Genomic DNA, 20,749 nt, shown 5'->3' with positions numbered 1-20,749 from the left:
TGTCTGGCAATCCAAGGTGCTATTGACATTTTGCTCTGTTGCCGCCTTCCTCTCCGATTCCGAAAAGGATTTATTGATGCTTAAATGCACAGTATAAAAAGAATGAAGCTGTCAATGGCCATCCAAAGCTGAACGCGCCTGCTCTCGTCAGATCGCAGACTGCTACCCAGCCTAGGGCCCGGTAAGTACTGGCATGGGAGACTGGCTGGGAATCCCGGGTGCTGTTGACATTTTGCTCTATTGCTGCCTTCCGCTCCGATTCCGAAAATAATTTATTGATGCTTAAATCCACAGTATACAAGGTGTGAAGCTGTCGACGGCCATCCTAAGCTTAACGTGCCTGCTCTTGTCAGATCGCAGACTGGTACAGATCTTAGGGCCCGGTAAGTACCAGCATGGGACACTGGCTGGGAATCCCGGCTGCCGTTGACATTTTGCTCTGTTGCCGCCTTCCGTTCCGATTCCGAAAAGGATTTATTGATGCTTAAATGCACAGTATAAAGTGCGAAAAGCTGTCAATGGCCATCCTAAGCTGAACGTGCCTGCTCTCGTCAGATCGCAGACTGCTACCCAGCTTAGAGCCCGGTAAGTACCAGCATGGGAGACTGGCTGGGAATCCCAGGTGTCGTTGACATTTTGCTCTGTTGCCGCCTTACGCTCCGATTCCGAAAAGGATTTATTGATGCTTAAATCCACAGTATACAGGGTGTGAAGTTGTCTACGGCCATCCTAAGCTGAATGTGCCTGTTCTCGTCAGATCGCAGACTGCTACCCTGCTTCGGGCCTGATAAGTACCAGCATGGGAGACTGGCTGGGAATCCCGGGTGCAGTTGACATTTTGCTCTGTTTCTGCTCCGATTCCGAAAAGGATTAATTGATGCTTAAATGCACAGTATACAAAGTGTGAAGCTGTCAACGGCCATCCTAAGCTGAACGCGCCTGCTCTCGTCAGATCGCAGACTGCTACCCAGCTTAGGACCCGGTAAGTACCAGCATGGGAGACTGGCTGGGAATCCCGGGTGCAGTTGACATTTTAATCTGTTGCCACCTTCCGCTCCGATTCGGAAAAGGATTTATTGATGCTTAAATCCACAATATACAGGGTGTGAAGCTGTCAACGGCCATCCTAAGCCTGAACGTGCCTGCTCTCCTCAGATCGCAGAATGCTGCCCGGCAGTTACCGGCATGGGAGACTGGCTGGCAATCCAAGGTGCCATTGACATTTTGCTCTGTTGCCGCCTTCCTCTCCGATTAATAAAAATATTTATTGATGCTTAAATCCACAATATACAAGGCGTGAAGATGTCAACGGCCATCCTAAGCTGAACGCGTCTGCTCTCGTCAGATTGCAGACTGCTACCCAGCTTAGGGCCCGGTAAGTACCAGCATGGGAGACTGGCTGGGAATCCCAGGTGTTGTTGACATTTTGCTCTGTAGCCGCCTTCCGCTCTGATTCCGAAAAGGATTTATTGATGCTTAAATCCACAGTATACAGGGTGTGAAGCCGTCTACGGCTATCCTAAGCTGAAAGTGCCTGTTCTTGTCAGATCGCAGACTGCTGCCCGGCAAGTACGGGCATGGGAGACTGGCTGGCAATCCAAGGTGCTATTGACATTTTGCTCTGTTGCCGCCTTCCTCTCCGATTCCGAAAAGGATTTATTGATGCTTAAATGCACAGTATAAAAAGCATGAAGCTGTCAATGGCCATCCTAAGCTGAACGCGCCTGCTCTCGTCAGATCGCAGACTGCTACCCAGCTTAGGGCCTGGTAAGTACCAGCATGGGAGACTGGCTGGGAATCCCGGGTGCAGTTGACATTTTAATCTGTTGCCGCCTTCCGCTCAGATTTGGAAAAGGATTTATTGATGCTTAAATCCACAATAAACAGGGTGTGAAGCTGTCAACGGCCATCCTAAGCCTGAACGTGCCTGCTCTCCTCAGATCGCAGACTGCTGCCCGGCAGTTACCGGCATGGGAGACTGGCTGGCAATCCAAGGTGCCATTGACATTTTGCTCTGTTGCCTCCTTCCTCTCCGATTAAAAAAATATTTATTGATGCTTAAATCCACAATATACAAGGCGTGAAGATGTCAACGGCCATCCTAAGCTGAACGCGCCTGCTCTCGTCAGATCGCAGACTGCTACCCAGCTTAGGGCCCAGTAAATACCGGCATGGGAGACTGGCTGGGAATCCCGGGTGCAGTTGACATTTTGCTCTGTTGCCGCCTTCCGCTCCGATTCCGAAAAGAATTTATTGATGCTTAAATCCACAGTATACAAGGTGTGAAGCTGTCGACGGCCATCCTAAACTTAACGCGCCTGCTCTCGTCAGATCGCAGACTGGTACAGATCTTAGGGCCCGGTAAGTACCGGCATGGGACACTGGCTGGGAATCCCGGCTGCCGCTGACATTTTGCTCTGTTACCGCCTTCCGTTCCGATTCCGAAAAGGATTTATTGATGCTTAAATGCACAGTATACAAAGTGTGAAGCTGTCAACGGCCATCCTAAGCTGAACGCGCCTGCTCTCGTCAGATCGCAGACTGCTACCCAGCTTAGGGCCTGGTAAGTACCAGCATGGGAGACTGGCTGGGAATCCCGGGTGCAGTTGACATTTTAATCTGTTGCCGCCTTCCGCTCCGATTCAGAAAAGGATTTATTGATGCTTAAATGCACAGTATAAAGGGCATGTAGCTGTTAATGGCCATCCTAAGCTGAACGCGCCTGCTCTCGTCAGATTGCAGACTGCTACCCAGCTTAGGGCCCGGTAAGTACCAGCATGGGAGACTGGCTGGGAATCTCAGGTGTTGTTGACATTTTGCTCTGTAGCTCTGTAGACATTTTGCTCCGATTCCAAAAAGGATTTATTGATGCTTAAATCCACAATATACAGGGTGTGAAGCCGTCTACGGCTATCCTAAGCTGAATGCGCCTGTTCTTGTCAGATCGCAGACTGCTGCCCGGCAAGTACGGGCATGGGAGACTGGCTGGCAATCCAAGGTGCTATTGACATTTTGATCTGTTGCCGCCTTACTCTCCGATTAAAAAAAATATTTATTGATGCTTAAATTAACAGTATACAAGGCGTGAAGATGTCAACGGCCATCCTAAGCTGAACGCGCCTGCTCTTGTCAGATCGCAGACTGCTTCCCAGCTTAGGGCCTGGTAAGTACTGGCATGGGAGACTGGCTGGGAATCCCAGGTGCCATTGACATTTTGCTCTATTGCTGCCTTCCGCTCCGATTCCGCAAAGAATTTATTGATGCTTAAATCCACAGTATACAAGGTGTGAAGCTGTCGACGGCCATCCTAAGCTTAACGCGCCTGCTCTCGTCAGATCGCAGACTGGTACAGATCTTAGGGCCCGGTAAGTACCGGCATGGGACACTGGCTGGGAATCCCGGCTGCCGTTGACATTTTGCTCTGTTGCCGCCTTCCGTTCCGTTCTGATTCCGAAAAGGTTTTATTGATGCTTAAATGCACAGTATAAAGGGCGAGAAGCTGTCAACGGCCATCCTAAGCTGAATTCGCCTGCTCTCGTCAGATCGCAGACTGCTACCCAGCTTAGGGCCCGGTAAGTACCAGCATGGGAGACTGGCTGGGAATCCCAGGTGTCGTTGACATTTTGCTCTGTTGCCGCCTTTCGCTCCGATTCCGAAAAGGATTTATTGATGCTTAAATCCACAGTATACAGGTTGTGAAAATGTCTACGGCCATCCTAAGCTGAATGCGCCTGTTCTTGTCAGATCGCAGACTGCTACCCAGCTTAGGGCCCGGTAAGTACCAGCATGGGAGACTGGCTGGGAATCCCAGGTGTCGTTGACATTTTGCTCTGTTGTGGCCTTTCGCTCCGATTCCGAAAAGGATTTATTGATGCTTAAATCCACAGTATACAGGTTGTGAAAATGTCTACGGCCATCCTAAGCTGAATGCGCCTGTTCTTGTCAGATCGCAGACTGCTACCCAGCTTAGGGCCCGGTAAGTACCAGCATGGGAGACTGGCTGGGAATCCCAGGTGTAGTTGACTTTTTGCTCTGTTTCTGCTCCGATTCCGAAAATTATTTATTGATGCTTAAATCCACAGTATACAAAATGTGAAGCTTACAACGGCCATCCTAAGCTGAACACGCCTGCTCTCGTCAGATCGCAGACTGCTGCCCGGCAGTTACCGGCATGGGAGACTGGCTGGCAATCCAAGGTGCCATTGACATTTTGCTCTGTTGCCGCCTTCCTCTCCGATTAAAAAAATATTTATTGATGTTTAAATCCACAATATACAAGGCGTGAAGATGTCAACGGCCATCCTAAGCTGAACGTGCCTGCTCTCGTCAGATCGCAGACTGCTACCCAGCTTAGGGCCCAGTAAGTACCGGCATGGGAGACTGGCTGGGAATCCCGGGTGTAGTTGACATTTTGCTCTGTTGCCGCCTTCAGCTCCGATTCCGAAAAGAATTTATTGATGCTTAAATCCACAGTATACAAGGTGTGAAGCTGTCGACGGCCATCCTAAGCTTAACGCGCCTGCTCTCGTCAGATCGCAGACTGGTATAGATCTTAGGGCCCGGTAAGTACCGGCATGGGACACTGGCTGGGAATCAGGCTGCCGTTGACATTTTAATCTGTTGCCGCCTTCCGCTCCGATTCGGAAAAGGATTTATTGATGCTTAAATGCACAGTATAAAGGGCGTGAAGTTGTCAACGGCCATCCTAAGCTGAACGCGCCTGCTCTCGTCAGAACGCAGACTGCTACCCAGCTTAGGGCCCGGTAAGTACCAGCATGGGAGACTGGCTGGGAATCCCAGGTGTTGTTGACATTTTGCTCTGTAGCCGCCTTCCGCTCCGATTCCGAAAAGGATTTATTGATGCTTAAATCCACAGTATACAGGGTGTGAAGCCGTCTACGGCTATCCTAAGCTGAATGTGCTTGTTCTTGTCAGATCCCAGACTGCTGCCCGGCAAGTACGGGCATGGGAGACTGACTGGCAATCCAAGGTGCTATTGACATTTTGCTCTGTTGCCGCCTTCCTCTCCGATTCCGAAAAGGATTTATTGATGCTTAAATGCACAGTATAAAAAGCATGAAGCTGTCAATGGCCATCCTAAGCTGAACGCGCCTGCTCTCGTCAGATCGCAGACTGCTACCCAGCTTAGGGCCCGGTAAGTACTGGCATGGGAGACTGGCTGGGAATCCCGGGTGCCGTTAACATTTTGCTCTATTGCTGCCTTCCGCTCCGATTCCGAAAATAATTTATTGATGCTTAAATCCACAGTATACAAGGTGTGAAGCTGTCGACGGCCATCCTAAGCTTAACGTGCCTGCTCTTGTCAGATCGCAGACTGGTACAGATCTTAGGGCCCGGTAAGTACCGGCATGGGACACTGGCTGGGAATCCCGGCTGCCGTTGACATTTTGCTCTGTTGCCGCCTTCCGTTCCGATTCCGAAAAGGATTTATTGATGCTTGAATGCACAGTATAAAGTTCGAGAAGCTGTCAACGGCCATCCTAAGCTGAACGTGCCTGCTCTCGTCAGATCGCAGACTGCTACCTAGCTTAGGGCCCGGTAAGTACCAGCATGGGAGACTGGCTGGGAATCCCTGGTGTCGATGACATTTTGCTCTGTTGCCGCCTTCCGTTCCGATTCCGAAAAGGATTTATTGATGCTTAAATGCACAGTAGACAAAGTGTGAAGCTGTCAACGGCCATCCTAAGCTGAACGCGCCTGCTCTCGTCAGATCGCAGACTGCTACCCAGCTTAGGGCCTGGTAAGTACCAGCATGGGAGACTGGCTGGGAATCCCGGGTGCAGTTGACATTTTAATCTGTTGCCGCCTTCCGCTTCGATTCGGAAAATTATTTATTGATGCTTAAATCCACAATATAAAGGGGGTGAAGCTGTCAACAGCCATCCTAAGCTGAACGCGCCTGCTCTCGTCAGATCGCAGACTGATACCCAGCTTAGGGCCTGGTAAGTACCAGCATGGGAGACTGGCTGGGAATCCCAGGTGTCGTTGACATTTTGCTCTGTTGCCGCCTTACGCTCCGATTCCGAAAAGGATTTATTGATGCTTAAATCCACAGTATACAGGGTGTGAAGATGTCTATGGCCATCCTAAGCTGAATGCGCCTGTTCTCGTCAGATCGCAGACTGCTACCCAGCTTCGGGCCTGGTAAGTACCAGCATGGGAGACTGGCTGGGAATCCCGGGTGCAGTTGCCATTTTGCTCTGTTTCTGCTCCGATTCCGAAAATTATTTATTGATGCTTAAATCCACAGTATACAAAGTGTGAAGCTGTCAACGGCCATCCTAAGCTGAATGCGCCTGCTCTCGTCAGATCGCAGACTGGTACAGATCTTAGGGCCCGTTAAGTACCGGCATGGGACACTGGCTGGGAATCCCGGCTGCCGTTGACATTTTGCTCTGTTGCCGCCTTCCGTTCCGATTCCGAAAAGGATTTATTGATGCTTAAATGCACAGTATACAGGGTGTGAAGCTGTCAATGGCCATCCTAAGCTCAACGCGCCTGCTCTTGTCAGATCGCAGACTGATACCCAGCTTAGGGCCTGGTAAGTACCAGCATGGTAGACTGGCTGGAATCCCGGGTGCAGTTGACATTTTAATCTGTTGCCGCCTTCCGCTCCGATTCGGAAAAGGATTTATTGATGCTTAAATCCACAATATACAGGGTGTGAAGCTGTCAACGGCCATCCTAAGCTGAACGTGTCTGCTCTCCTCAGATCGCAGACTGCTGCCCGGCAGATACCGGCGTGGGAGACTGGCTGGCAATCCAAGGTGCCATTGACATTTTGCTCTGTTGCCGCCTTCCTCTCCGATTAATAAAAATATTTATTGATGTTTAAATCCACAATATACAAGGCGTGAAGATGTCAACGGCCATCCTAAGCTGAACGCGCCTGCTCTCGTCAGATCGCAGACTGCTACCCAGCTTAGGGCCCAGTAAGTACCGGCATGGGAGACTGGCTGGGAATCCCAGGTGTTGTTGACATTTTGCTCTGTAGCCGCCTTCCGCTCCGATTCCGAAAAGGATTTATTGATGCTTAAATCCACAGTATACAGGGTTTGAAGCCGTCTACGGCTATCCTAAGCTGAATGTGCTTGTTCTTGTCAGATCGCAGACTGCTGCCCGGCAAGTACGGGCATGGGAGACTGGCTGGCAATCCAAGGTGCTATTGACATTTTGCTCTGTTGCCGCCTTCCTCTCCGATTCCGAAAAGGATTTATTGATGCTTAAATCCACAATATACAAGGCGTGAAGCTGTCAACGGCCATCCTAAGCTGAACGTGCCTGCTCTCGTCAGATCGCAGACTGCTACCCAGCTTAGGGCCCGGTAAGTACCAGCATGGGAGAGTGGCTGGGAATCCCAGGTGTCGTTGACATTTTGCTCTGTTGCCGCCTTACGCTCCGATTCCGAAAAGGATTTATTGATGCTTAAATCCACAGTATACAGGGTGTGAAGATGTCTACGGCCATCCTAAGCTGAATGCGCCTGTTCTCGTCAGATCGCAGACTGCTACCCAGCTTCGGGCCTGGTAAGTACCAGCATGGGAGACTGGCTGGGAATCCCGGGTGCAGTTGACATTTTGCTCTGTTTCTGCTCCGATTCCGAAAATTATTTATTGATGCTTAAATCCACAGTATACAAAGCGTGAAGCTGTCAACGGCCATCCTAAGCTGAACGCGCCTGCTCTCGTCAGATCGCAGACTGCTACCCAGCTTAGGGCCTGGTAAGTACCAGCATGGGAGACTGGCTGGGAATCCCGGGTGCAGTTGACATTTTAATCTGTTGCTGCCTTCCGCTCCGATTCGGAAAAGGATTTATTGATGCTTAAATCCACAATACACAGGGTGTGAAGCTGTCAACGGCCATCCTAAGCCTGAATGTGCCTGCTCTCCTCAGATCGCAGACTGCTGCCCGGCAGTTACCAGCATGGGAGACTGGCTGGCAATTCAAGGTGCCATTGACATTTTGCTCTGTTGCCGCCTTCCTCTCCGATTAATAAAAATATTTATTGATGCTTAAATCCACAATATACAAGGCGTGAAGATGTCAACGGCCATCCTAAGCTGAACGCGCCTGCTCTCGTCAGATTGCAGACTGCTACCCAGCTTAGGGCCCAGTAATTACCGGCATGGGAGACTGGCTGGGAATCCCGGGTGCAGTTTACATTATGCTCTGTTGCCGCCTTCCGTTCCGATTCCGAAAAGGATTTATTGATGCTTAAATGCACAGTATAAAAAGCATGAAGCTTTCAATGGCCAACCTAAGCTGAACGCGCCTGCTCTCGTCAGATCGCAGACTGCTCTAGCTTAGGGCCCGGTAGGTACTGGCATGGGAGACTGGCTGGGAATCCCGGTTGCTGTTGACATTTTGCTCTATTGCTGCCTTCCGCTTCGATTCCGAAAAGAATTTATTGATGCTTAAATCCACAGTATACAAGGTGTGAAGCTGTCGACGGCCATCCTAAGCTTAACTCGCCTGCTCTCGTCAGATCGCAGACTGGTACAGATCTTAGGGCCCGGTAAGTACCGGCATGGGACACTGGCTGGGAATCCCGGCTGCCGTTGACATTTTGCTCTGTTGCCGCCTTCCGTTCCGATTCTGAAAAGGATTTATTGATGCTTAAATGCACAGTATACAAAGTGTGAAGCTGTCAACGGCCATCCTAAGCTGAACGCGCCTGCTCTCGACAGATCGCAGACTGATACCCAGCTTAGGGCCTGGTAAGTACCAGCATGGGAGACTGGCTGGGAATCCCGGCTGCCGTTGACATTTTGCTCTGTTGCCGCCTTCCGTTCCGATTCCGAAAAGGATTTATTGATGCTTAAATCCACAGTATACAGGGTGTGAAGATGTCTATGGCCATCCTAAGCTGAATGCGCCTGTTCTCGTCAGATAGCAGACTGCTACCCAGCTTCGGGCCTGGTAAGTACCAGCATGGGAGACTGGCTGGGAATCCCGGGTGCAGTTGCCATTTTGCTCTGTTTCTGCTCCGATTCCGAAAATTATTTATTGATGCTTAAATCCACAGTATACAAAGTGTGAAGCTGTCAACGGCCATCCTAAGCTGAATGCGCCTGCTCTCGTCAGATCGCAGACTGGTACAGATCTTAGGGCCCGTTAAGTACCGGCATGGGACACTGGCTGGGAATCCCGGCTGCCGTTGACATTTTGCTCTGTTGCCGCCTTCCGTTCCGATTCCGAAAAGGATTTATTGATGCTTAAATGCACAGTATACAGGGTGTGAAGCTGTCAACGGCCATCCTAAGCTCAACGCGCCTGCTCTTGTCAGATCGCAGACTGATACCCAGCTTAGGGCCTGGTAAGTACCAGCATGGTAGACTGGCTGGAATCCCGGGTGCAGTTGACATTTTAATCTGTTGCCGCCTTCCGCTCCGATTCGGAAAAGGATTTATTGATGCTTAAATCCACAATATACAGGGTGTGAAGCTGTCAACGGCCATCCTAAGCTGAACGTGTCTGCTCTCCTCAGATCGCAGACTGCTGCCCGGCAGATACCGGCGTGGGAGACTGGCTGGCAATCCAAGGTGCCATTGACATTTTGCTCTGTTGCCGCCTTCCTCTCCGATTAATAAAAATATTTATTGATGTTTAAATCCACAATATACAAGGCGTGAAGATGTCAACGGCCATCCTAAGCTGAACGCGCCTGCTCTCGTCAGATCGCAGACTGCTACCCAGCTTAGGGCCCAGTAAGTACCGGCATGGGAGACTGGCTGGGAATCCCAGGTGTTGTTGACATTTTGCTCTGTAGCCGCCTTCCGCTCCGATTCCGAAAAGGATTTATTGATGCTTAAATCCACAGTATACAGGGTTTGAAGCCGTCTACGGCTATCCTAAGCTGAATGTGCTTGTTCTTGTCAGATCGCAGACTGCTGCCCGGCAAGTACGGGCATGGGAGACTGGCTGGCAATCCAAGGTGCTATTGACATTTTGCTCTGTTGCCGCCTTCCTCTCCGATTCCGAAAAGGATTTATTGATGCTTAAATCCACAATATACAAGGCGTGAAGCTGTCAACGGCCATCCTAAGCTGAACGTGCCTGCTCTCGACAGATCGCAGACTGCTACCCAGCTTAGGGCCCGGTAAGTACCAGCATGGGAGACTGGCTGGGAATCCCAGGTGTCGTTGACATTTTGCTCTGTTGCCGCCTTACGCTCCGATTCCGAAAAGGATTTATTGATGCTTAAATCCACAGTATACAGGGTGTGAAGATGTCTACGGCCATCCTAAGCTGAATGCGCCTGTTCTCGTCAGATCGCAGACTGCTACCCAGCTTCGGGCCTGGTAAGTACCAGCATCGGAGACTGGCTGGGAATCCCGGGTGCAGTTGACATTTTGCTCTGTTTCTGCTCCGATTCCGAAAATTATTTATTGATGCTTAAATCCACAGTATACAAAGCGTGAAGCTGTCAACGGCCATCCTAAGCTGAACGCGCCTGCTCTCGTCAGATCGCAGACTGCTACCCAGCTTAGGGCCTGGTAAGTACCAGCATGGGAGACTGGCTGGGAATCCCGGGTGCAGTTGACATTTTAATCTGTTGCTGCCTTCCGCTCCGATTCGGAAAAGGATTTATTGATGCTTAAATCCACAATACACAGGGTGTGAAGCTGTCAACGGCCATCCTAAGCCTGAATGTGCCTGCTCTCCTCAGATCGCAGACTGCTGCCCGGCAGTTACCAGCATGGGAGACTGGCTGGCAATTCAAGGTGCCATTGACATTTTGCTCTGTTGCCGCCTTCCTCTCCGATTAATAAAAATATTTATTGATGCTTAAATCCACAATATACAAGGCGTGAAGATGTCAACGGCCATCCTAAGCTGAACGCGCCTGCTCTCGTCAGATTGCAGACTGCTACCCAGCTTAGGGCCCAGTAATTACCGGCATGGGAGACTGGCTGGGAATCCCGGGTGCAGTTTACATTATGCTCTGTTGCCGCCTTCCGTTCCGATTCCGAAAAGGATTTATTGATGCTTAAATGCACAGTATAAAAAGCATGAAGCTTTCAATGGCCAACCTAAGCTGAACGCGCCTGCTCTCGTCAGATCGCAGACTGCTCTAGCTTAGGGCCCGGTAGGTACTGGCATGGGAGACTGGCTGGGAATCCCGGTTGCCGTTGACATTTTGCTCTATTGCTCCCTTCCGCTTCGATTCCGAAAAGAATTTATTGATGCTTAAATCCACAGTATACAAGGTGTGAAGCTGTCGACGGCCATCCTAAGCTTAACTCGCCTGCTCTCGTCAGATCGCAGACTGGTACAGATCTTAGGGCCCGGTAAGTACCGGCATGGGACACTGGCTGGGAATCCCGGCTGCCGTTGACATTTTGCTCTGTTGCCGCCTTCCGTTCCGATTCTGAAAAGGATTTATTGATGCTTAAATGCACAGTATACAAAGTGTGAAGCTGTCAACGGCCATCCTAAGCTGAACGCGCCTGCTCTCGACAGATCGCAGACTGATACCCAGCTTAGGGCCTGGTAAGTACCAGCATGGGAGACTGGCTGGGAATCCCGGCTGCCGTTGACATTTTGCTCTGTTGCCGCCTTCCGTTCCGATTCCGAAAAGGATTTATTGATGCTTAAATCCACAGTATACAGGGTGTGAAGATGTCTACGGCCATCCTAAGCTGAATGCGCCTGCTCTCGTCAGATCGCAGACTGCTACCCAGCTTAGGGCCCGGTAAGTACCAGCATGGGAGACTGGTTGGGAATCCCGGGTGCAGTTGACATTTTGCTTTGTTGCCGCCTTCCGTTCCGATTCCGAAAAGGATATATTGATGCTTAAATGCACAATATAAAAATCAAGAAGCTGTCAACGGCCATCCTAAGCTGAACGTGCCTGCTCTCGTCAGATCGCAGACTACTACCCAGCTTAGGGCCCGGTAAGTACCAGCATGGGAGACTGGCTGGGAATCCCTGGTGTCGATGACATTTTGCTCTGTTGCCGCCTTCCGTTCCGATTCCGAAAAGGATTTATTGATGCTTAAATGCACAGTATACAAAGTGTGAAGCTGTCAACGGCCATCTTAAGCGGAACGCTCCTGCTCTCGTCAGATCGCAGACTGCTACCCAGCTTAGGGCCTGGTAAGTACCAGCATGGGAGACTGGCTGGGAATCCCGGGTGCAGTTGACATTTTAATCTGTTGCCGCCTTCCGCTTCGATTCGGAAAATTATTTATTGATGCTTAAATCCACAATATAAAGGGGGTGAAGCTGTCAACGGCCATCCTAAGCTGAACGCGCCTGCTCTCGTCAGATCGCAGACTGATACCCAGCTTAGGGCCTGGTAAGCACCAGCATGGGAGACTGGCTGGGAATCCCAGGTGTCGTTGACATTTTGCTCTGTTGCCGCCTTACGCTCCGATTCCGAAAAGGATTTATTGATGCTTAAATTCACAGTATACAGGGTGTGAAGATGTCTATGGCCATCCTAAGCTGAATGCGCCTGTTCTCGTCAGATCGCAGACTGCTACCCAGCTTCGGGCCTGGTAAGTACCAGCATGGGAGACTGGCTGGGAATCCCGGGTGCAGTTGCCATTTTGCTCTGTTTCTGCTCCGATTCCGAAAATTATTTATTGATGCTTAAATCCACAGTATACAAAGTGTGGAGCTGTCAACGGCCATCCTAAGCTGAATGCGCCTGCTCTCGTCAGATCGCAGACTGCTACCCAGCTTAGGGCCTGGTAAGTACCAGCATGGGAGACTGGCTGGGAATCCCAGGTGCAGTTGACATTTTAATCTGTTGCCGCCTTCGGAAAAGGATTTATTGATGCTTAAATCCACAATACACAGGGTGTGAAGCTGTCAACGGCCATCCTAAGCCTGAACGTGCCTGCTCTCCTCACATCGCAGACTACTGCCCGGCAGTTACCGGCATGGGAGACTGGCTGGCAATCCAAGGTGCCATTGACATTTTGCTCTGTTGCCGCCTTCCTCTCCGATTAATAAAAATATTTATTGATGCTTAAATTCACAATATACAAGGCGTGAAGATGTCAACGGCCATCCTAAGCTGAACGCGCCTGCTCTCGTCAGATCGCAGACTGCAACCCAGCTTAGGGCCCAGTAAGTACCGGCATGGGAGACTGGCTGGGAATCCCGGGTGCAGTTGACATTTTGCTCTTTTGCCGCCTTCCGTTCCGATTCCGAAAAGGATTTATTGATGCTTAAATGCACAGTATACAAATCATGAAGCTGTCAATGGCCATCCTAAGCTGAACGCGCCTGCTTTCGTCAGATCGCAGACTGCTACCTAGCTTAGGGCCCGGTAAGTACTGGCATGGGAGACTGGCTGGGAATCCCAGCTGCCGTTGACATTTTGCTCTGTTGCCGCCTTCCGTTCCGATTCCGAAAAGGATTTATTGATGCTTAAATGCACAGTATACAGGGTGTGAAGCTGTCAACGGCCATCCTAAGCTGAACGCGCCTGCTTTCGTCAGATCGCAGACTGATACCCAGCTTAGGGCCTGGTAAGTACCAGCATGGGAGACTGGCTGGAATCCCGGGTGCAGTTGACATTTTAATCTGTTGCCGCCTTCCGCTCCGATTCGGAAAAGGATTTATTGATGCTTAAATCCACAATATACAGGGTGTGAAGCTGTCAACGGCCATCCTAAGCTGAACGTGTCTGCTCTCCTCAGATCGCAGACTGCTGCCCGGCAGATACCGGCGTGGGAGACTGGCTGGCAATCCAAGGTGCCATTGACATTTTGCTCTGTTGCCGCCTTCCTCTCCGATTAATAAAAATATTTATTGATGCTTAAATCCACAGTATACAAAGTGTGAAGCTGTCAACGGCCATCGTAAGCTGAACGTGCCTGCTCTCGTCAGATCGCAGATTGCTACCCAGCTTAGGGCCTGGTAAGTACCAGCATGGGAGACTGGCTGGGAATCCCGGGTGCAGTTGACATTTTGCTCTATTGCTGCCTTCCGCTCCGATTCCGAAAAAGATTTATTGATGCTTAAATGCACAGTATAAAAAGCATGAAGCTGTCAATGGCCATCCAAAGCTGAACGCGCCTGCTCTCGTCAGATCGCAGACTGCTACCCAGCCTAGGGCCCGGTAAGTACTGGCATGGGAGACTGGCTGGGAATCCCGGGTGCTGTTGACATTTTGCTCTATTGCTGCCTTCCGCTCCGATTCCGAAAATAATTTATTGATGCTTAAATCCACAGTATACAAGGTGTGAAGCTGTCGACGGCCATCCTAAGCTTAACGTGCCTGCTCTTGTCAGATCGCAGACTGGTACAGATCTTAGGGCCCGGTAAGTACCGGCATGGGACACTGGCTGGGAATCCCGGCTGCCGTTGACATTTTGCTCTGTTGCCGCCTTCCGTTCCGATTCCGAAAAGGATTTATTGATGCTTAAATGCACAGTATAAAGTGCGAAAAGCTGTCAATGGCCATCCTAAGCTGAACGTGCCTGCTCTCGTCAGATCGCAGACTGCTACCCAGCTTAGAGCCCGGTAAGTACCAGCATGGGAGACTGGCTGGGAATCCCAGGTGTCGTTGACATTTTGCTCTGTTGCCGCCTTACGCTCCGATTCCGAAAAGGATTTATTGATGCTTAAATCCACAGTATACAGGGTGTGAAGTTGTCTACGGCCATCCTAAGCTGAATGTGCCTGTTCTCGTCAGATCGCAGACTGCTACCCTGCTTCGGGCCTGATAAGTACCAGCATGGGAGACTGGCTGGGAATCCCGGGTGCAGTTGACATTTTGCTCTGTTTCTGCTCCAATTCCGAAAATTATTTATTGATGCTTAAATCCACAGTATACAAAGTGTGAAGCTGTCAACGGCCATCCTAAGCTAAATGCACCTGCTCTCGTCAGATCGCAGACTGCTACCCAGCTTAGGGCCTGGTAAGTACCAGCATGGGAGACTGGCTGGGAATCCCGGGTGCAGTTGACATTTTAATCTGTTGCCGCCTTCCGCTCAGATTCGGAAAAGGATTTATTGATGCTTAAATCCACAATAAACAGGGTGTGAAGCTGTCAACGGCCATCCTAAGCCTGAACGTGCCTGCTCTCCTCAGATCGCAGACTGCTGCCCGGCAGTTACCGGCATGGGAGACTGGCTGGCAATCCAAGGTGCCATTGACATTTTGCTCTGTTGCCTCCTTCCTCTCCGATTAAAAAAATATTTATTGATGCTTAAATCCACAATATACAAGGCGTGAAGATGTCAACGGCCATCCTAAGCTGAGCGCGCCTGCTCTCGTCAGATTGCAGACTGCTACCCAGCTTAGGGCCCAGTAAATACCGGCATGGGAGACTGGCTGGGAATCTCGGGTGCAGTTGACATTTTGCTCTGTTGCCGCCTTCCGCTCCGATTCCGAAAAGAATTTATTGATGCTTAAATCCACAGTATACAAGGTGTGAAGCTGTCGACGGCCATCCTAAACTTAACGCGCCTGCTCTCGTCAGATCGCAGACTGGTACAGATCTTAGGGCCCGGTAAGTACCGGCATGGGACACTGGCTGGGAATCCCGGCTGCCGTTGACATTTTGCTCTGTTGCCGCCTTCCGTTCCGATTCCGAAAAGAATTTATTGATGCTTAAATGCACAGTATACAAAGTGTGAAGCTGTCAACGGCCATCCTAAGCTTAACGCGCCTGCTCTCGTCAGATCGCAGACTGCTACTCAGCTTAGGGCCTGGTAAGTACCAGCATGGGAGACTGGCTGGGAATCCCGGGTGCAGTTGACATTTTAATCTGTTGCCGCCTTCCGCTCCGATTCAGAAAAGGATTTATTGATGCTTAAATGCACAGTATAAAGGGCATGAAGCTGTTAATGGCCATCCTAAGCTGAACGCGCCTGCTCTCGTCAGATTGCAGACTGCTACCCAGCTTAGGGCCCGGTAAGTACCAGCATGGGAGACTGGCTGGGAATCTCAGGTGTTGTTGACATTTTGCTCTGTAGCTCTGTAGACATTTTGCTCCGATTCCAAAAAGGATTTATTGATGCTTAAATCCACAATATACAGGGTGTGAAGCCGTCTACGGCTATCCTAAGCTGAATGCGCCTGTTCTTGTCAGATCGCAGACTGCTGCCCGGCAAGTACGGGCATGGGAGACTGGCTGGCAATCCAAGGTGCTATTGACATTTTGATCTGTTGCCGCCTTACTCTCCGATTAAAAAAAATATTTATTGATGCTTAAATTAACAGTATACAAGGCGTGAAGATGTCAACGGCCATCCTAAGCTGAACGCGCCTGCTCTTGTCAGATCGCAGACTGCTTCCCAGCTTAGGGCCCAGTAAGTACTGGCATGGGAGACTGGCTGGGAATCCCAGGTGCCGTTGACATTTTGCTCTATTGCTGCGTTCCGCTCCGATTCCGAAAAGAATTTATTGATGCTTAAATCCACAGTATACAAGGTGTGAAGCTGTCGACGGCCATCCTAAGCTTAACGCGCCTGCTCTCGTCAGATCGCAGACTGGTACAGATCTTAGGGCCCGGTAAGTACCGGCATGGGACACTGGCTGGGAATCCCGGCTGCCGTTGACATTTTGCTCTGTTGCCGCCTTCCGTTCCGTTCCGATTCCGAAAAGGTTTTATTGATGCTTAAATGCACAGTATAAAGGGCGAGAAGCTGTCAACGGCCATCCTAACCTGAATGTGCCTGTTCTCGTCAGATCGCAGACTGCTACCCTGCTTCGGGCCTGATAAGTACCAGCATGGGAGACTGGCTGGGAATCCCGGGTGCAGTTGACATTTTGCTTTGTTTCTGCTCCGATTCCGAAAATTATTTATTGATGCTTAAATCCACAGTATACAAAGTGTGAAGCTGTCAACGGCCATCCTAAGCTAAATGCACCTGCTCTCGTCAGATCGCAGACTGCTACCCAGCTTAGGGCCTGGTAAGTACCAGCATGGGAGACTGGCTGGGAATCCCGGGTGCAGTTGACATTTTGCTCTGTTGCCGCCTTCCGCTCAGATTCGGAAAAGGATTTATTGATGCTTAAATCCACAATAAACAGGGTGTGAAGCTGTCAACGGCCATCCTAAGCCTGAACGTGCCTGCTCTCCTCAGATCGCAGACTGCTGCCCGGCAGTTACCGGCATGGGAGACTGGCTGGCAATCCAAGGTGCCATTGACATTTTGCTCTGTTGCCGCCTTCCTCTCCGATTAAAAAAATATTTATTGATGCTTAAATCCACAATATACAAGGCGTGAAGATGTCAACGGCCATCCTAAGCTGAACGCGCCTGCTCTCGTCAGATCGCAGACTGCTACCCAGCTTAGGGCCCAGTAAATACCGGCATGGGAGACTGGCTGGGAATCCCGGGTGCAGTTGACATTTTGCTCTGTTGCCGCCTTCTGCTCCGATTCCGAAAAGAATTTATTGATGCTTAAATCCACAGTATACAAGGTGTGAAGCTGTCGACGGCCATCCTAAGCTTAACGCGCCTGCTCTCGTCAGATCGCAGACTGGTACAGATCTTAGGGCCCGGTAAGTACCGGCATGGGACACTGGCTGGGAATCCCGGCTGCCGTTGACATTTTGCTCTGTTGCCGCCTTCCGTTCCGTTCCGATTCCGAAAAGGTTTTATTGATGCTTAAATGCACAGTATAAAGGGCGAGAAGCTGTCAACGGCCATCCTAAGCTGAATTCGCCTGCTCTCGTCAGATCGCAGACTGCTACCCAACTTAGGGCCCGGTAAGTACCAGCATGGGAGACTGGCTGGGAATCCCAGGTGTCGTTGACATTTTGCTCTGTTGCCGCCTTTCGCGCCGATTCCGAAAAGGATTTATTGATACTTAAATCCACAGTATACAGGTTGTGAAAATGTCTACGGCCATCCTAAGCTGAATGCGCCTGTTCTTGTCAGATCGCAGACTGCTACCCAGCTTCGGGCCTGGTAAGTACCGGCATGGGAGGCTGGCTGGGAATCCTGGGAGCAGTTGACATTTTGCTCTGTTTCTGCTCCGATTCCGAAAATTATTTATTGATGCTTAAATCCACAGTATACAAAATGTGAAGCTTACAACGGCCATCCTAAGCTGAACACGCCTGCTCTCGTCAGATTGCAGACTGCTACCCAGCTTAGGGCCCGGTAAGTACCAGCATGGGAGACTGGCTGGGAATCCCAGGTGTTGTTGACATTTTGCTCTGTAACCGCCTTCCGCTTCGATTCCGAAAAGGATTTATTGATGCTTAAATCCACAGTATACAGGGTGTGAAGCCGTCTACGGCTATCCTAAGCTGAATGTGCCTGTTCTTGTCAGATCGCAGACTGCTGCCCGGCAAGTACGGGCATGGGTGACTGGCTGGCAATCCAAGGTGCTATTGACATTTTGCTCTGTTGCCGCCTTACTCTCCGATTCCGAAAAGGATTTATTGATGCTTAAATGCACAGTATAAAAAGCATGAAGCTGTCAATGGCCATCCTAAGCTGAACGCGCCTGCTCTCGTCAGATCGCAGACTGCTACCTAGCTTAGGGCCCGATAAGTACTGGCATGGGAGACTGGCTGGGAATCCCAGGTGCCGTTGACATTTTGCTCTATTGCTGCCTTCCGCTCCGATTCCGAAAATAATTTATTGATGCTTAAATCCACAGTATACAAGGTGTGAAGCTGTTGACGCCCATCCTAAGCTTATTTATGCCTAAATGCACAGTATAAAGGGCGAGAAGCTGTCAACGGCCATCCTAAGCTGAACGCGCCTGCTCTCGTCAGATCGCCGCCTTCCGCTCCGATTCGGAAAAGGATTTATTGATGCTTAAATCCACAATACACAGGGTGTGAAGCTGTCAACGGCCATCCTAAGCCTGAACGTGCCTGCTCTCCTCAGATCGCAGACTGCTGCCCGGCAGTTACCGGCATGGGAGGCTGGCTGGCAATCCAAGGTGCCATTGACATTTTGCTCTGTTGCCACCTTCCTCTCCGATTAAAAAATTATTTATTGATGCTTAAATCCACAATATACAAGGCGTGCAGATGTCAACGGCCATCCTAAGCTGAACGCGCCTGCTCTTGTCAGATCGCAGACTGCTACCCAGCTTAGGGCCCAGTAAGTACCGGCATGGGAGACTGGCTGGGAATCCCGGGTGCAGTTGACATTTTGCTCTGTTGCCGCCTTCCATTCCGTTTCCGAAAAGGATTTATTGATGCTTAAATGCACAGTATAAAAAGCATGAAGCTGTCAATGGCCATCCTAAGCTGAACGCGCCTGCTCTCGTCAGATCGCAGACTGGTACAGATCTTAGGGCCCGGTAAGTACCGGCATGGGACACTGGCTGGGAATCCCGGCTGCCGTTGACATTTTGCTCTGTTGCCGCCTTCCGTTCCGATTCCGAAAAGGATTTATTGATGCTTAAATGCACAGTATACAAAGTGAGAAGCTGTCAACGGCCATCCTAAGCTGAACGTGCCTGCTCTCGTCAGATCGCAGACTGCTACCCAGCTTAGGGCCTGGTAAGTACCAGCATGGGAGACTGGCTGGGAATCCCGGGTGCAGTTGACATTTTAATCTGTTGCAGCCTTCCGCTCCTATTCGGAAAAGGATTTATTGATGCTTAAATGCACAGTATAAAGGGCGTGAAGCTGTTAACGGACATCCTAAGCTGAACGCGCCTGCTCTCGTCAGATCGCAGACTGCTACCCAGCTTAGGGCCTGGTAAGTACCAGCATGGGAGACTGGCTGGGAATCCCAGGTGTTGTTGACATTTTGCTCTGTAGCTCTGTAGACATTTTGCTCCGATTCCGAAAAGGATTTATTAAATCCACAATATACAGGGTGTGAAGCCGTCTACAGCTATCCTAAGCTGAATGCGCCTGTTCTTGTCAGATCGCAGACTGCTGCCCGGCAAGTACGGGCATGGGAGACTGGCTGGCAATCCAAGGTGCTATTGACCTGTTGCCGCCTTAATCTCCGATTAAAAAAAATATTTATTGATGCTTAAATCCACAGTATACAAAGAGTGAAGATGTCAACGGCCATCCTAAGCTGAACGCGCCTGCTCTCGTCAGATCGCAGACTGCTACCCAGCTTAGGGCCCGGTAAGTTTCGGCATGGGACACTGGCTGGGAATCCCGGCTGCCGTTGACATTTTGCTCTGTTGCCAACTTCCGTTCCAATTCCGAAAAGGATTTATTGATGCCTAAATGCACAGTATAAAGGGCGAGGAGCTCTCAACGGCAATCCTAAGCTGAATGCGCCTGTTCTCGTCAGATCGCAGACTGCTACCCAGCTTCGGGCCTGGTAAGTACCAGCATGGGAGACTGGCTGGGAATCCCGGGTGCAGTTGACATTTTGCTCTGTTTCTCCTCAGATTCCGAATTTTTTTTATTGATGCTTAAATCCACAGTATACAAAGTGTGAAGCTGTCAACGGCCATCCTAAGCTGAACGTGCCTGCTCTCGTCAGATCGCAGACTGCTACCCAGCTTAGGGCCTGGTAAGTACCAGCATGGGAGACTGGCTGGGAATCCCAGGTGCAGTTGACATTTTAATCTGTTGCCGCCTTCCGCTCCAATTCGGAAAAGGATTTATTGATGCTTAAATCCACAATATACAGGGTGTGAAGCTGTCAACGGCCATCCTAAGCCTGAACGTGCCTGCTCTCCTCAGATCGCAGACTGTTGCCCGGCAGTTACCGGCATGGGAGACTGGTTGGCAATACAAGGTGCCATTGACATTTTGCTCCGTTGCCGCCTTCCTCTCCGATTAATAAAAATATTTATTGATGCTTAAATCCACAATATA

The 20,749-nt window shown here is 50.3% G+C and overlaps 9 pseudogenes; all 9 read left to right on the top strand.

Moving 5' to 3' along the window:
- Nucleotides 1-2,492: 2,492 nt before the first annotated feature.
- Nucleotides 2,493-2,612, top strand: LOC130305123 (5S ribosomal RNA; annotated as a pseudogene).
- Nucleotides 2,613-3,501: 889 nt separating this feature from the next.
- On the top strand, nucleotides 3,502-3,621 carry LOC130305108 (5S ribosomal RNA; annotated as a pseudogene).
- A 1,071-nt stretch (nucleotides 3,622-4,692) lies between these two features.
- LOC130305090 (5S ribosomal RNA) lies at nucleotides 4,693-4,812 on the top strand (annotated as a pseudogene).
- A 272-nt stretch (nucleotides 4,813-5,084) lies between these two features.
- Nucleotides 5,085-5,204, top strand: LOC130305071 (5S ribosomal RNA; annotated as a pseudogene).
- A 486-nt stretch (nucleotides 5,205-5,690) lies between these two features.
- On the top strand, nucleotides 5,691-5,810 carry LOC130305122 (5S ribosomal RNA; annotated as a pseudogene).
- A 1,861-nt stretch (nucleotides 5,811-7,671) lies between these two features.
- LOC130305121 (5S ribosomal RNA) lies at nucleotides 7,672-7,791 on the top strand (annotated as a pseudogene).
- Nucleotides 7,792-10,447: 2,656 nt separating this feature from the next.
- Nucleotides 10,448-10,567, top strand: LOC130305120 (5S ribosomal RNA; annotated as a pseudogene).
- A 2,082-nt stretch (nucleotides 10,568-12,649) lies between these two features.
- Nucleotides 12,650-12,769, top strand: LOC130305104 (5S ribosomal RNA; annotated as a pseudogene).
- Nucleotides 12,770-18,419: 5,650 nt separating this feature from the next.
- LOC130305111 (5S ribosomal RNA) lies at nucleotides 18,420-18,539 on the top strand (annotated as a pseudogene).
- Nucleotides 18,540-20,749: the final 2,210 nt, after the last annotated feature.

Source organism: Hyla sarda, unplaced genomic scaffold (genome assembly GCF_029499605.1).
Source record: "Hyla sarda isolate aHylSar1 unplaced genomic scaffold, aHylSar1.hap1 scaffold_1307, whole genome shotgun sequence".
Lineage (NCBI taxonomy): Eukaryota > Metazoa > Chordata > Amphibia > Anura > Hylidae > Hyla > Hyla sarda.
Note: the sequence above shows the minus strand (reverse complement) of the source record. Positions and strands in the feature narration are given on the sequence as shown.